This window comes from Coturnix japonica, chromosome 2, assembly GCF_054131305.1.
Source record: "Coturnix japonica strain WE chromosome 2, WE-NBRP24, whole genome shotgun sequence".
In the NCBI taxonomy this organism is placed as follows: Eukaryota; Metazoa; Chordata; class Aves; order Galliformes; family Phasianidae; genus Coturnix; species Coturnix japonica.
In genome coordinates, this window is record NC_140664.1 from 75,551,817 (window position 1) to 75,565,550 (window position 13,734).

Consider the following 13,734-nt stretch of genomic DNA (forward strand, 5'->3'; position numbering starts at 1 on the left):
GCGAACCCAGAGCGCGGGGCGGGATGAGAACCGACGGCACCGCCCTCTGGCCCGGGGAGCGCGGGCGGCCGTAGGGAACGAATAGGGAAAGGGGCTGCGCTGGTGCTGCTCCGTTGGCTGTGGGTAAGATGGCTTGGAGGGGACTCTAAATATTCTAATGCTGGTTTGCACACCGGCACCGCCTGAAGATGAATGAATTTAATTGCGAACGCCGTCTGCGAAGGCGCTGCTACCCCGCTGTGTCTGAGGGCTCCCGACCCACGTTGCTGGCCCGGTACAAGCGCTGCTTGTTCCAGCATCAGAAGCAAGATCATAGCACACCTGGTGCTATACTCAAAGTCAGGCTGGACGGGGCTTTGAGCAACCTGATGTACTGCAGGTGTCCCTGTTCATTGCAGGGTGTTGGACTAGATGGCCTGCAAGGATCCCTTCCAATTCAAATGGCTCTATGATTCTGTGTCAGACATCAGTCAGTCCTAGCATGGACCGAGATGAAAGCATATACAGCATAAGAGATGAAGTTAACCGAGAAAATAAAGAAGATGTATGTCTTGATATGAGCCTGGGGAGTCAGAGCACTAATTCACCTGGCCCTCGCTCTTGTGAAGCCATGAATGGTTTGTTCAGAGAAGAAACAGAGTGGTTTCAGCTTGAGGAGCCCCAGCCTGCAGTGTCTGCTTCTCTTTCAAACTCTGTGGGCTTGAGCAAAAGAACAAAGGTGAAGAAGCAACCTGGGCTATTACACCTTTAAGCCTGTGTCGTGTTTCCAGTGTTAGATCTCGGACTATGGTTTGTCTCCTAAAGCTAAACTGAAGGCTGAAAGTTGCAAAAATCAGAAGCTAGATGTAATGGTAGATGGTTAACACATCCCATGAAGGATGTCTGCACCTTAAAGCTGGGTTCTGAAAGAGCCTAAATCCTCGGAAGGTGCTGTGATGTGGATTGAACTGGGTCCTAATGGAAAGTCAAACTTACCCAAGCAGATGCAAGTAACTTAGCAGGGCTTCCTCCATGGAGTTGTTTTCTGTCATCAAATGCCTGGAAATGGCACAAGAATTCCTCCAGGGGAAACTTCACCTCCTTTGGTGCAAGAAGGATTCATCACCGCTTGAGAATGAGCAGGTGAGATTTTGCTTTTCTGTGAGATTTGCCTGTGTAAAACCATGAGTTTAGTGCTTGCCTTGAACTTGCTGATTAATCTCTTGAAAAATCTGCTTGCAGGGGTAACTGAATGTTCTTCTGCTTACGTGGTCGGTGTTACAGACGATCTGCAGTGACTGTTATGGCTAATAGAGACCATAGAATCATTACTAAGATTAACTTGTCCATCTATTGTGCCTGCTGACCTGTAATCCTTAGCGATACATCTATGGTTTATTAAGCGCCTCTAGGGATAGTGACTCTGCCACCTCCTTGGGCAGCCTGTTCCAGTACCTATTTAGATGTTTCCTAATATCCAACTTGAGCCTCCCTTGGCACAAGTGAAGGCCATTATCTCTTGGTTAACTGGGAGAAGAGGCCAACCCTCCACAAAGTCTTGCCACCTGCGTTGAACTGCTGCTTGAGTTCTAATTGCTTCAGTGAGGTCAGTGCATAATGTCTATAGACTGAGGTGATAGCATACAGGAATGCTTTGGAAGTGAGCAGTAGTCAGATAAGAAGACAGTGTTAACTACAGGTATGTGGTATAACAGGGTTCCTGTGGTTGTGGCTGGGCCAGACTTTGCTTCTGTGTTGTGGTATTGGTTTTAAGGACTTTACTCTGCTGCTCAGGTTTGCAGTCTACTTGTTTACCTTTGGGATAGGTAGGGTTGTTCTGAAATATAACTCTTCAGTTACTGGCTAGAGATAGACTGTCTCTGTGATCTCTCCACTTATATAACTGAAAGTAGACAGCAGTGCTGCAGTCCACGCTAACTTTTAAGAGGAAAATGCAAAGAGAAATCTGAAGTTGTGACAGCTCTCGCTACTTATGTAACAGAATTTCAAAGCAAATGATTATTACATTGAAAAGACTCACCAGTACCTATCCAAGTAGTATTTCCTGAAGTGAAAGAAGATCTGTTTTGCACTGACAATTTCAATTTCATCCTTGCTTTTGCCATCAAAGCCCATGCAGCCAAACTGTGTCTTTGTGATCAGGAGCTATGCTTTATTCTGAGGTACTGTCTATCTGAGCTGAATTCAGTCTCACAGGGCATGAAAAAAGAGCAACCTACAAAGCACTTTGTAACTGCATGAAGCTTTACTATAACAAAATATGGTTATATATAACAATAACTAATAATCTGTTCCAGCTGGACCATGTAAGTCTATGGGGCCCAATGGGATTCATCCCAGGTACTCCCATTTCTGTCTGATGTTATTGCAAGACCTCTATTTTCAATGGTCTTGGGAATCTGAAGTAGTCCCAGCTGACTGCAAGCTGGCAAATATTGTCCCAGTTTTCACAGAGGGCAAGAAATAGGACCTTGATAATTACAGGCCTGTCAGTCTCATTTCGGTGCCTGGCAAAATTATGGAGGTTATTCTGGGAGTTATTGGAGAAACAACTGAAAGACAATGTAGTCATTGGTCAGAGTGAGCATGGGTTTACAAGGGGAAAGGAAGTCCTCTTTAATAAACTTTGACAATATTGCCCAGCTGGTTGACTATGGGAGGTCATTGATGATGTTGGATTCCGATAAAACTTTCAATACTGTTTCTCACATGATCCTTGACAAAATGTCCGGCATACAGCTCAAAGGGCAATGGTTAAGTAGGGTTACATCATGTTGGTAGCTGGTTGCTGGTGAAGTTCCACAGGGCTCCACTGTTCTTTATGGTTCTTTATAACATTTTCTTCTTGGATATAGGACTTGAAAGTATGTTAAGTTTGGAGTTAGTAGCAGCAAATTTATCTTCGGTCATCAGAGTTTCATCTTATTCTATGAGAACTTTCTATCTGCAGCAGGTAAAGATTCTTCTTTCATATGACAAAGGCTTTGTGTTATCTCAAAATTTCACTGCTTTTTGTTAGTAAACACAACCCTTCAGTTGTGGAGAGAGAATACTGTAGTGCTTAATATATCTAATCTAAAGGGTGCTTCAGGTTTGAAGCTTTTCTGTCTTTGTAGCTGTTTGACCGGAATATCAGTGAGAATTCTGATACTTCTGAGTGAATCACAGAATCACAGAATTGTAGGGGTTGGAAGGGACCTGTAGAGATCATCAAGTCCAACCCCCCTGCCAAAGCAGGTTCCCTACACCACGTCGCACAGGTAGGCGTCCAGGCGGGTTTTGAAGGCCAGTCTTGGTACAGGTAACAGATTCAGATCTATTTTGACAAAGAGTTCATTCTCTTTCTGATTAGTCCTGAACCTTCACTGATGTGCATACTGCAGTTCATACTTCTAGCAACTTCAGTTCCTCAGAAGTCAACCTGCAGTTCCCTTGACTTGTGGTGCTTAGGATAGAGCTGTGTGGAGTTACCCAATTGTGCTTTTACGACTTCTATTGAATGTCTTTTGTTAATGAGATTAACAGAAGCAGGTTGAATCTGACACAACAATGTATAATATTTGATGGGCTATTATCCATTTCATCTAGTTCCATTCAAATATGGCCAACTTAAACATTTCTTAAGAGCAGCTTTTTAAGGACTCTTGTTTTGTTTCTTAAGAGCAGCTTTCTAAGCGCTCTCTCTTGTTTTGTTTCTTGCAGGGGGAGTGGGTCGTTCTTGTGGAATCTTGATGTCATCAAATTTGACTTAAAGTTCACTTGCTTAATAGAAATAGAGGCTGTGTGTATCTAGCAGCAGTTCCTCTTCATCCTGATAAATTAGTTACCAAAGGTTAAGAGTCTCTTCCTCCAAAAGCAGGAGTGAAATGAATTGATGATGTGTGCCTGCTTTTCTCACAGTTACTCTGTATTTTAAGTGCAACTTTTACAAGTTTTGTATTAAAACCACCGGGTATCATTTTTGCTGCTCTAGATAGACTGCTTTGTTGCTGCAGTTATCTATAACATACTCTTCTTCCTTGACTTCTGTCTTGCCTTTTGTTTGTTTAAATGTATGTGCCCTATCCCTAGCAACATTCAAGGCCAGGTTGGTTGGGGCCCTGGGCAGCATGATCTGGTGAGTGGCAACTCTGCCTGCAGCAGGGGGTTGGAATGGATGGATTTCAAGGTCCCGTTCAATCCAAGACCTTTTAGTGTGGGGAAAAGGAGGCTGACGGGAGACCTTATCGCCCTCTTCCAGTACCTGAAAGGTTCTTACAGTGAGAGTGGGGCAAGTCTCTTCTCACTAGTGACAAGTGACAGGATGAGGGGAAATGGCCTCAAGTTGCGCCAGGGCAAGTTTAGGTTGGATATTAGGAAGAACTTCTTTACAGAAGGGGTAGTTAGGTACTGGAATAGGCTCCCCAGGGAGGTGGTTGAATCACCATCCCTGGTTGTGTTTAAGAGCCGTTTGGATGTGGTGCTCAGGGATATGATTTAGTGTAGGGTTGTTAGAGTTAGGGTACTGGTTGGGCTGCGGTTGGACTTGATGATCCTCAAGGTCTTTTCCAACCTGGGTAATTCTATGATTCTATGAAACTGTATTGGCTGACGTATTTTTTCTTTCTGTATTGGCTCTTTGCTTTCAGCTGACATTTTTCTTCTAAAAGATCAAGTAAAGTGGTTCAGCCAACTTTCTGTGTTGCATGTGGAAGAAAATTTAGTGTTCGCAGTGTTGAAGTGCTAACAGCAAGCATGTGGCTTTCATTTTAAAAGGCCTGCTAACCCATGGCTTGCAGGAAAGAGCCAAGTGTTTTTCAGATGGCATTCATAAAACAGAGTACTCATCTGGGTAAGTATGGAGATACATTTTTCTGTATGTCCTTACAGAACATATGCTGTATGTCTTTAGTTCTCAGGCTATGAAATTGTGCTGCACATTGTTATATGCCTGTATTTCTTCCTCAGGACCTGAGTCATCTAGACCCTTTAGCCAGTTTCACCTCTATAACTGCGTCACAGAATCACAGAATTATCAAGGTTGGAAAAGACCTAGAAGATCATCTAGTCCAACCATTACCAATATTTCCCAGCTAAATCATATTCCTCAACACAACATCCAGATGTTTCTTGAACACTCCCATGGTCGGTGACTCCACCACCTCCCTGGGCAGTGCATTCCAATGCCTGACTACCCTTTCCAAGGAGTAATACTTCCTAATGTCCAGCCTGAATCTCCCCTGGCACAGCTTAAAACCATTCCCTCTAGTTCTGTCACTCTATAGCATCCTATATATACGCTGTGTTGGCAGTGTTGTATTGGTCACCAAACTCCACTGGAGCATGGAGCTGCCATAGGTTGCGTGGTGGAGGGTCAAGTGAGTGTTTAAAGATGAAATGAGAAATCACAAAACATCTCCATCCCTTTTGTGTTCTATTTGTGGTTAAGTACTCAGAACCAGACATTAGGTTAATAGACATTGCCATCAAATTCATTAGAAGTAAGCAAATGAAAGAGAGGAAAGCTGAAGATAATCCAACCTGAAAGCAACTAGAAAGAGGAACTGAAGTGGGTTTTTACACAGTACCTGTAATAAGTATGGCCTGTATTGTAGCAAATCTTCCTCTTAAGTTTGTTTTGATGTAAGTAGTTGTGTAGGTCTCTATTGTAGAACAATCAAAAACTTCTTTGGAAGGCCGAATTAACAACCTGTTGTGCTCCTTCGCATAAAGGCCCCAGCTCTGTGTTAGCACTGGAGTAACAAAGTCTTGTTGGGACCCACAGCCAGCTCAGTGCAGTGTCAGGAGCTTAGGCTAAATTACTGTTGAGAGAATAGCATGCAGATAACCTGCTGTGCTGGCTGTGACTCTGAATGCACTGTCTGTGCTGCTGTGCACAGTTCCAAAGTGCCAACGCAAGCAGCCTTGCTTTTTCTTCTTCCCCAGTAGTATCTCATTATGCCCAGGTTGTTGCTTGCTTAGGAAATACTCTGTGAGTTCAGAAAGCATTTCAGAGTTAATTGATATTTTAAAATTATACTTAAAAACAAAGCCAAGCCTTTAAGCTAAAAGAGGTGTGTTGTCACAAGGCTGAGTTGTCTGAGAAAGGGAGCTAATAACCAAAAGCAGAGCAGCTATTTGCCGGGCCATCTTTATTTCTGTTTTCTCCAGAAGATGGCAGCAAAGGAGCAACACGGTGATGGCTTTTACTTCTCAAACGCTTTGCAGTGTTCCTGAGGCAATAAGCCTCAGAGAAGTCTGCCTACTGCTGCAGGCATCCCATTGGAAATGATGGCTTTTACCTGTGGAGTGGGCTTAGGAGTATGACTTAGGAGAACAGCTGAACTGCATGATGCTATATATATATATATATGTATATATGTATGTATGTATATATGTATATGTTAGTCTGTGAAGTTCTGCTCAGTATTTTCAAATATTTGGCATTTTCTGTCTTTCAGGATAAAAAAAAGTTACATTTCAAGATAATCCTCCCATGGCCATTCTTATGCTATCAGGGAAACAAAGCTGGAAGTATACTCTATATGCTTTATATGCTCTATATGCTCTATATACTCCAGATACTCCAGATACTCTATATACTCCAGATACTCTATATACTCTATTTACTCTATATATAGTGAAGCTTTTAATTCCTGTATTAATTCAAATACAAGAATGGCTCATGCTTTCTGCTGACAGTGTTTGTGAGTTTATGGCTTCGTTTCACAGGGAATACTAGTAATGCTGAGCAATGTAACCAAATGTTATTGCTTTCTTTCAGCAACGATGTGTAACTTTTATCATCTAAAAATGTATGGAGGTGTAATGTGTACCCACTTGTGGTGTTTTCTGATTAGGACCTTTATGGAGCCTAAAACTGAAGAATACTCTTTATAATCCGTTCTCATCCAAAAATAAAACAAACCCTTTGCTGTTGATGGGTTTGAATTGGCTGCTGTTTTAAGCATGACTTATTTACATCTGAAAGATGAAAGGTTATACCATCCATATTACATTGTCGTGTTCCTTTGGATTCTTGTTCCTTAGCTTTAGAAGATCTCCTAGTCACATGGTCCTTCTTTTCTTCTCAAAGAAAAACTATGGGTAGTTTGCACTACAGACATTGCATATGATGGGCATTGCCTGCAACCTTTGTCAGGATTCTGAAATTAGTATTTAAAGCTGTTATTTGCTTTAGAAACAGGCAGATGGGCTTAAACTTGATGAAGATCAATTGAAATAGCAAGAAAGTCCAAATATCTGTACTCTTGTACAAAGCATTTAATCCACCAACAGAGGAAGGTTGTTCTGTTATGTCACCATGAAAGACATCCTCTAAATGCATAAAGATACAGTTTTAATTCTGATGTCAGTGAATAGAAGTGTTAACAAAGAATGTTTTCCCAGTCTGTTAATCAGCACATTATATGCCTTTGAACTACTGTGCTTGTATTGGACTTGCATATTACATTGTATCGAACTTGATATTACATATATCAACTTCTATGGTTTTGGTCTGTTTCATAGCTCTAAATATGTGTCTGTCTTGTAAAAGTTGGGCATGTAGATCTCTCACAGTGTTTTTCTGTGATAGTCTTTGCCTTTGAGAGAACACATTTAGAAAAGAAGGGAGGGGGGGAAATAAATACAAAGAGTTATTCAGAGTGGTACTGCTTGCCTTTCAGAGTTGGCTTTCATCTTGAAGCCCACTGTTTAAATCCCAGGTTTTTTTCCCTATAGGCCCTTGGTTCTACTGAGGTCGTGTTTTTAGCTCTCATGTCTTGTATGCATCAAACACTTCAGCAGCTCCTCTAAGTACTTCAGTTCCCTCATGCAAATGAAGGGCTTTTATTCGTTAAGCAATGTAAGCTTTATTTCTCTGGTGCAAGAAAGTATTAAGCTACATGCATAATTGAGGATTAACCCCCCTTTTTGCATCTTTATGTAACAGGGTTCAAAACAAGAAAGTAACAGCCATATGATTCAGTCTTTGGAATTAGTAGGGATGCTTCTACCGGTGGAACAGTTGAGTATAATATAAACTAATTTCATTGCGTTCTAAAATACTTTGTTTTCAAGATGGCAGGACTTTATCTTCACAAATGTATCTTGAAAATAGCTGTGTTTGAATGTTTAAAGAATGACTAACCTGGTTTATTACCACATAAAATGTGAATGTAACATTTGTATTTAGAGTTAGTATTTACTTAGTAGTTAATTTTTTACAGGCATTATTTGTGAGGGTATTGTTTCTTTTTGCTGAGTGTTGATTAATAATCTGAATTCTTCCATAGTTGACTTCTACGGGACATGGGTTTTCAAGTTGTTTCCTACTTACATTTCTCCCTGTAAAATTACTGTGTGCTAAAGATGTGGTGTGTCCATGTCAGACAAGTCTGTGAACAACCAGCACTTCCTCTGTTTCTGATCTTTGAGGAATTTTAAATGCTAGAGGTGTAGACTTAAATATTTTTGAGGTATTACAAGCATGGTCTGGGGGATAATATGGCAAATGAAGGAATTAGGAACAGCAAGTCTATGATATGTAAGTGTTGTACAGCTTTGTTTCCTAGAAATCCTTTCTTTGTTTCTAAGCACATATGTAATTCCGCCACAGATGATTTTGTGTGAATTCCTCTTGTGGGCTTGAAAGAATAACAAGTCATACCATGGAGAGGGTAGAATCTGTCTTGTTCATGCAGACAGAACATTTCTAGAAAACATAACTAGACAATCCATTCAACAAAATACAGCAATCCAATACGGTTGTGTTGCATTCTGCGGTATTGACTGCTAGTAAATTACTTCGGTATGGGAAACTCTCATTCTGGGAACATAAATAAGTAGTTGGAAGGCAGCAAAATAACCGAATTACTTGCTAGATGGATCTGATAGGAAATTTTTGGCTCTCATTCCTCCTTTAATGATAGATTTCCTATTTAACTAATACCCTCAAATACTCATGAGGAAAAACCATCAAAAACCTAAAATAATACAGTTGCTGAGGAACTTCATTCCTTCAGACTAGTTAGGCAGGAAAATAGATGCTGATTTTTCCAGCTATGACAAGGTTCATTTCCTTTCTGTCAGGAAGTATATTTTAAGTTAACTGGGCAGAGATGTGTGGGAATACGTGTGGACATCAAAGCCTTCCACTGCGTTACTGTGAGTACAAAACAAGGCTCAAGGCCTCTCTCTGATGCAGCATTTGTGGATTAAAACAGGTGGATTACATGTCCTTTTTCTGTTGTCACTTAGAGAAACTGCTGAAGGAAATAAAATAACTGTTCAGTGAAATATTGAATGCTATAGGTATTACAAAGACAAGGGCAGCTTGCATCCCTGGTTGCATTAAGCAAGAAAGAGGTCTTTGCTAGTTTGGAGGGGTGTAATTTCAACTAGTTCATTATTTCTAATTCTGTACTGGTATGCAATTGCCTAAAGAGAATGGGAATGCTTTTGCAATACTTCTTAAATCAACTTGCACATTTTTGCATATTTCAAGATATGTATTTTTTTTGCATGCAATAGATTGTTGTTTGTCCACTTTGGTTCTATTCCATTTCATTTTCTGGTAAGCTCCTTCTTCCAGTGTTCTGTTTTAAAGTTTATTGTTGGAATATTGAAAGGCCCAGCCTCTCTCTGAGTAATGCTCTGGATTACCTCTGTCTTGGTCAAGTTATTTGTTTATATAGACTTTATATTACCATGGTTATATCAAGTCCATCAGCATGCCAAAATAAAGGCACTTGTATTAGAAATGATGAATTTAAACAGAACATACTTTCACCACTGTCTGCTTGGAACATTTGAGTCTGCTCTATCTTGTAGGCACTTGTATAGCAAAGCTTTCTCTTGGATGATGTGAGTGGTGCTCCATCTTGCAATGCTGGAACCCCAGGTGTCGCACATGGCAGGAGAGAAGGGTGGGCAGATGTCTGGCAGGAAACCTAAGTGTGAAGGGGCTGATAGACATTTCATGCTACTGGCACAGATGGCTTTCAATCCGTGTTGTAGGAAGTGTGCTGTGTGTACTCTATTCAGTATTCTTAGCTTAGAGAGAAAGCATCTGACAGGCTTTGAACGTTAAAAAGATAGTGGTATCTAAAGAAGAGATAACCGATGACATCTGGGAGGTTCACTAGACACTGACCAAGCACTGCTGCTGATGTTCATGTGCACGAGTAGAGCAAGTGACCAGAATGGTGCTCAATAAATTAAACTATTGCCAAAAGTGAATAAAGCAAGCTCATTTTTCTTATTTTAACCTTCATTATCTAGAAGGGTTGCAGTTCAGAGCAATTTCTTTCTGTTATTGTTCTGCTGCTGACTTGCTGTGTTACCTTCAGCAAATGCATGTGATGAATTCTGGGAGGCTGCTTATTACCTGTGAAAATGTAGTTTGTTATCTAGATACCGAGCTTTTGACAACTGCTCCTGAAGATGCTGTCAGCCTCTTCCTGTTTGCTTCTCTATTAATTGCTGGGACTAAATATTAGACATGAAAGAGCAAAACCAAAACCTTGCTTTGCATCTGACAAATGATGTGCATGAGTCATTAACAGAGAATGTTATTATCCCCTGCATTAGTTCCTAAAAGAGAACAGTAAGAAAACTGGAGTTCAAGAGTTACTTGTGATAATGTTGTCTTAAAATGATGTCTTGAGATTATCACTAACCTACAATTGGTGTCACCACTTCAGTTGTTAACATCTCTTCGCTTTTATTTAACTCAAAATTATCTGTTTGGTGTGTTTTTCTGTTTAAAAATATGAGATTTTTTTGGGGTGGGTTGGACCAGATGTTTTCCAGAGGTCCCTTCCAACCACAGCCATTCTGTGATCCTGCAGTTCTGTTTCACTTTCTCAGTTCAAGGTTTCTTAGGTGCATTTCAGGATCGTGGCACGTGAGAAAAATACGAAGATAAATATCACAAATTAGAAATTGATAGTTATTTCAGAATGTAACTCACAATGTCTTTGTTGTTGAAAGTTGTTCTTTGTCTTTGTGACCTACATGTTGTGTATTTCCAGAAAATCCCTCGTGTGCTTTCTTCATTAAGTTACAATGCCATTCCCTTTCTGTTATTTCCTTTTGCTTCTTGAAAATTTCCTGTTCTGCTGCGTTTTCCCATTCTGAGGAAAGGTTTTGCGTTGGCTTTGTTTTGTTATTGGTATCATTGGGAAGGCTGAAAGCACACTGAACGCTGATTCAGGGGGAAAAAGATATCGAAGTGAGAATTGGAAATGATTCTGGCCAGTTTATATTGATGAAACTTATGGTGGAAGGAGGTTTTTTGACTGATAAGAGAGACCGTAACCTTTAACTGTCCCGACTGTGTTGTAAGATCGAGCTTCATTAGCATCAAGATCATGTGAAAGATGAGCTGCGAATTTGAGGATGCATTGTAAATGTTAATCCACTGGTTTTTCTTTTGAATTTCACCCTCTCTAAGCACCCCCCGCTCCCCAAAACTTGTGTTCCTATAGAAGACACTACATCCTTCATGCTTGCTTTCTCTTTGTTCCTAGGTGAGAAACCCGTGAAATCTGTTCTTATTACTCCGTTAATTCAAGTGGCAGCTCTTGTGGAAGCCGGCTAGCAAGAGGCCTTGCAGATGTCCACTCTGATCATGAAGCTGGTGAGTAGATAGTTCTCTGTAAGACAAATCATGTACATTTACTGGCTTTCAGAGAAAACACTATGAAATATGTACTTCTTACCATTATAAAAGCAAATAAACAAGTATATACTTGTAGGGAGCTTGGCTCTCTGAAGGCCTTGCTTTTCTCTGAAGGAATTGCTTTCTGTCCCCTCTTTACAGTTCTTCCTGTACATAACTGCTACGTTGACTATTGTGGAAAATGTGTGGAACAGTAATGTGACAAATACAAAAAGGTGATGGTATCTCTATATAGAAAGGAATTAGGACAAGTGACACGTGTTTGTGTTCATTCAGTGACTGTGTCTCCTAATTTCCTGTAGCAGTAGTTGTGTATGATACTGCTACTTCACACTGTTTTGTTTGCATGTAGTTTTGGTCCCATTCTCTGGTGGTTGAAGGAATGAACACGTTTCTGTTGCTGCTAACTCATTTCATTTTGCAGTGTTGTCAGAGCGTGTCGTGTGATGAGAAGGAGCATTAGCTGGTCTTAGTAAAGCAAGTACATGTTGAAAGCATGTACTTAGTCGCCCTAGAGACTGTCTAAATGTTAAATTCTTGTGTATTTAAACTCTGTATGGTAAGAGAGGTGCTATTTGCTTTGCTTTTTTAAAAACTCTGGAGGTTAAAACTAGGGTAAGCTAAGTCACTTCTTGAAGTGTGCTGTGGTTGGTGAGTGGAGGACTTGATAGTGGTGATTACCGTTGCAAAACTAGAGCTATTTATGGAGAATCTTACAATGCCACGTGTAAAATCTGGAAATTCGTCTATCAAAAGACTAGACTGGCTATTAGAAATGCTTTACTGTGAGGTAAATTTACATGAGATATCTGCATTACTTTGTAATTACTTGGTGACTGTGGAGTCAGATAACTGCTTCTGATGGCACGGAGTCGGACAGGTTCACATTTTCAATAGCTTTGCTGCCAAAGCCTGCAACAGGATTTCCTGAGGAGTTTGTGTTCCTGATGATAATGCAGATAGGGATGTAAACAATTCTGTGCTGCCTTAAAAACGTATAGGAAAATGTTTACTCTCTTCTGTCAGTCATAGCTTGAAAATCCAAGCTATTCTGTGTCTGTGCAGTAAAAAATTTTCTTATATACCAAATTGCTCAGTTATGTTTCTTGTTAGTTATGAGAGGAAAAAGAGAAGTTGTTTGTCTGTGTAAGAATACTCTGAGAAAGTGAACAGTCTTTTGTTTGTTCTGTTCACATAACGCTGCTGCCTGAGAACCACAACCCTGTATATAGAAAACCCATAAATATTTACAGCACTGCATTTTTAAATTGATATGGTATATTTACTTCATCTAAGAGTTGTATTTAGTCTACTTTGTTTCTTGTTTAATCTGACATCTCTGCAGTTCCACTTCTACGGTGGAAAATGATGGGCATTCCTGCAAGACATCTTAACTTCATACAAGACACTTACATGTGTGGTCACATTCACCCCCATAGGGTTACTTACTGCCTACCTGTAGTTAACTCAACTCACTTATTCCAGTGGTAGACAAAAGATCTGGTGAAAAGGTATCATGTCTTATTTTATGTGTAAGTATTTTAAGTCTAGAAACTCTCACTTGGGAAGAGAGCATGCTATAATTGAGGTTACTGGGCTAGCAGTCAGGAGAGCTATGTACTTTGTCCAGCTGTGTCACTGGACAAAGCGTTGCAGTCTTGTATGTGATTACTCATCCTCTGACCTACTGTTTGGTAGTTTTGGGAGCTGGAGACTGGCTGCTTGTTTGTGCTGGTACTACTGACTGATATACTTCCTTACAGAATTCAGAAGGCAAGTTTGGATGTTCTCACATATATTAACATTGTACTAGTGAGGCATTTGGCTGTAGTTTTTGCTGCTATTCTTCCCTTGATAAATTACTTCCCTGGAAACTCATTAAGAAATATCACCTGTGTTCAAGAACCTCGTTAACCACTTCCCAGCCCACCTTTACACTCAAATTACTTCTTATGGAACATTAGATGAAATAAACTTCCAGCAGGGCATCCTGGCAAATCAAAAAGCTGCTGGCATTTTTCAGACTTTTATGCTGAAAGTCAAGAGTGGTCTGGAAGAAGAGGAGAGAA

General features: G+C 40.4%; 1 protein-coding gene across 1 annotated transcript in view; it reads left to right on the forward strand.

The window, feature by feature from the left end:
• The first annotated feature begins 27 nt into the window (after positions 1 to 27).
• The window catches only part of PXDC1 (PX domain containing 1), a 95,795-nt gene continuing 82,088 nt past the window's right edge, over positions 28 to 13,734 (forward strand). The window contains exons 1-2 of the mRNA XM_085540280.1: positions 28 to 1,122; positions 11,514 to 11,623. The gene's annotated coding sequence lies outside the window, so the exon portion shown is untranslated. The remainder of the gene's footprint in view (positions 1,123 to 11,513; positions 11,624 to 13,734) is intronic.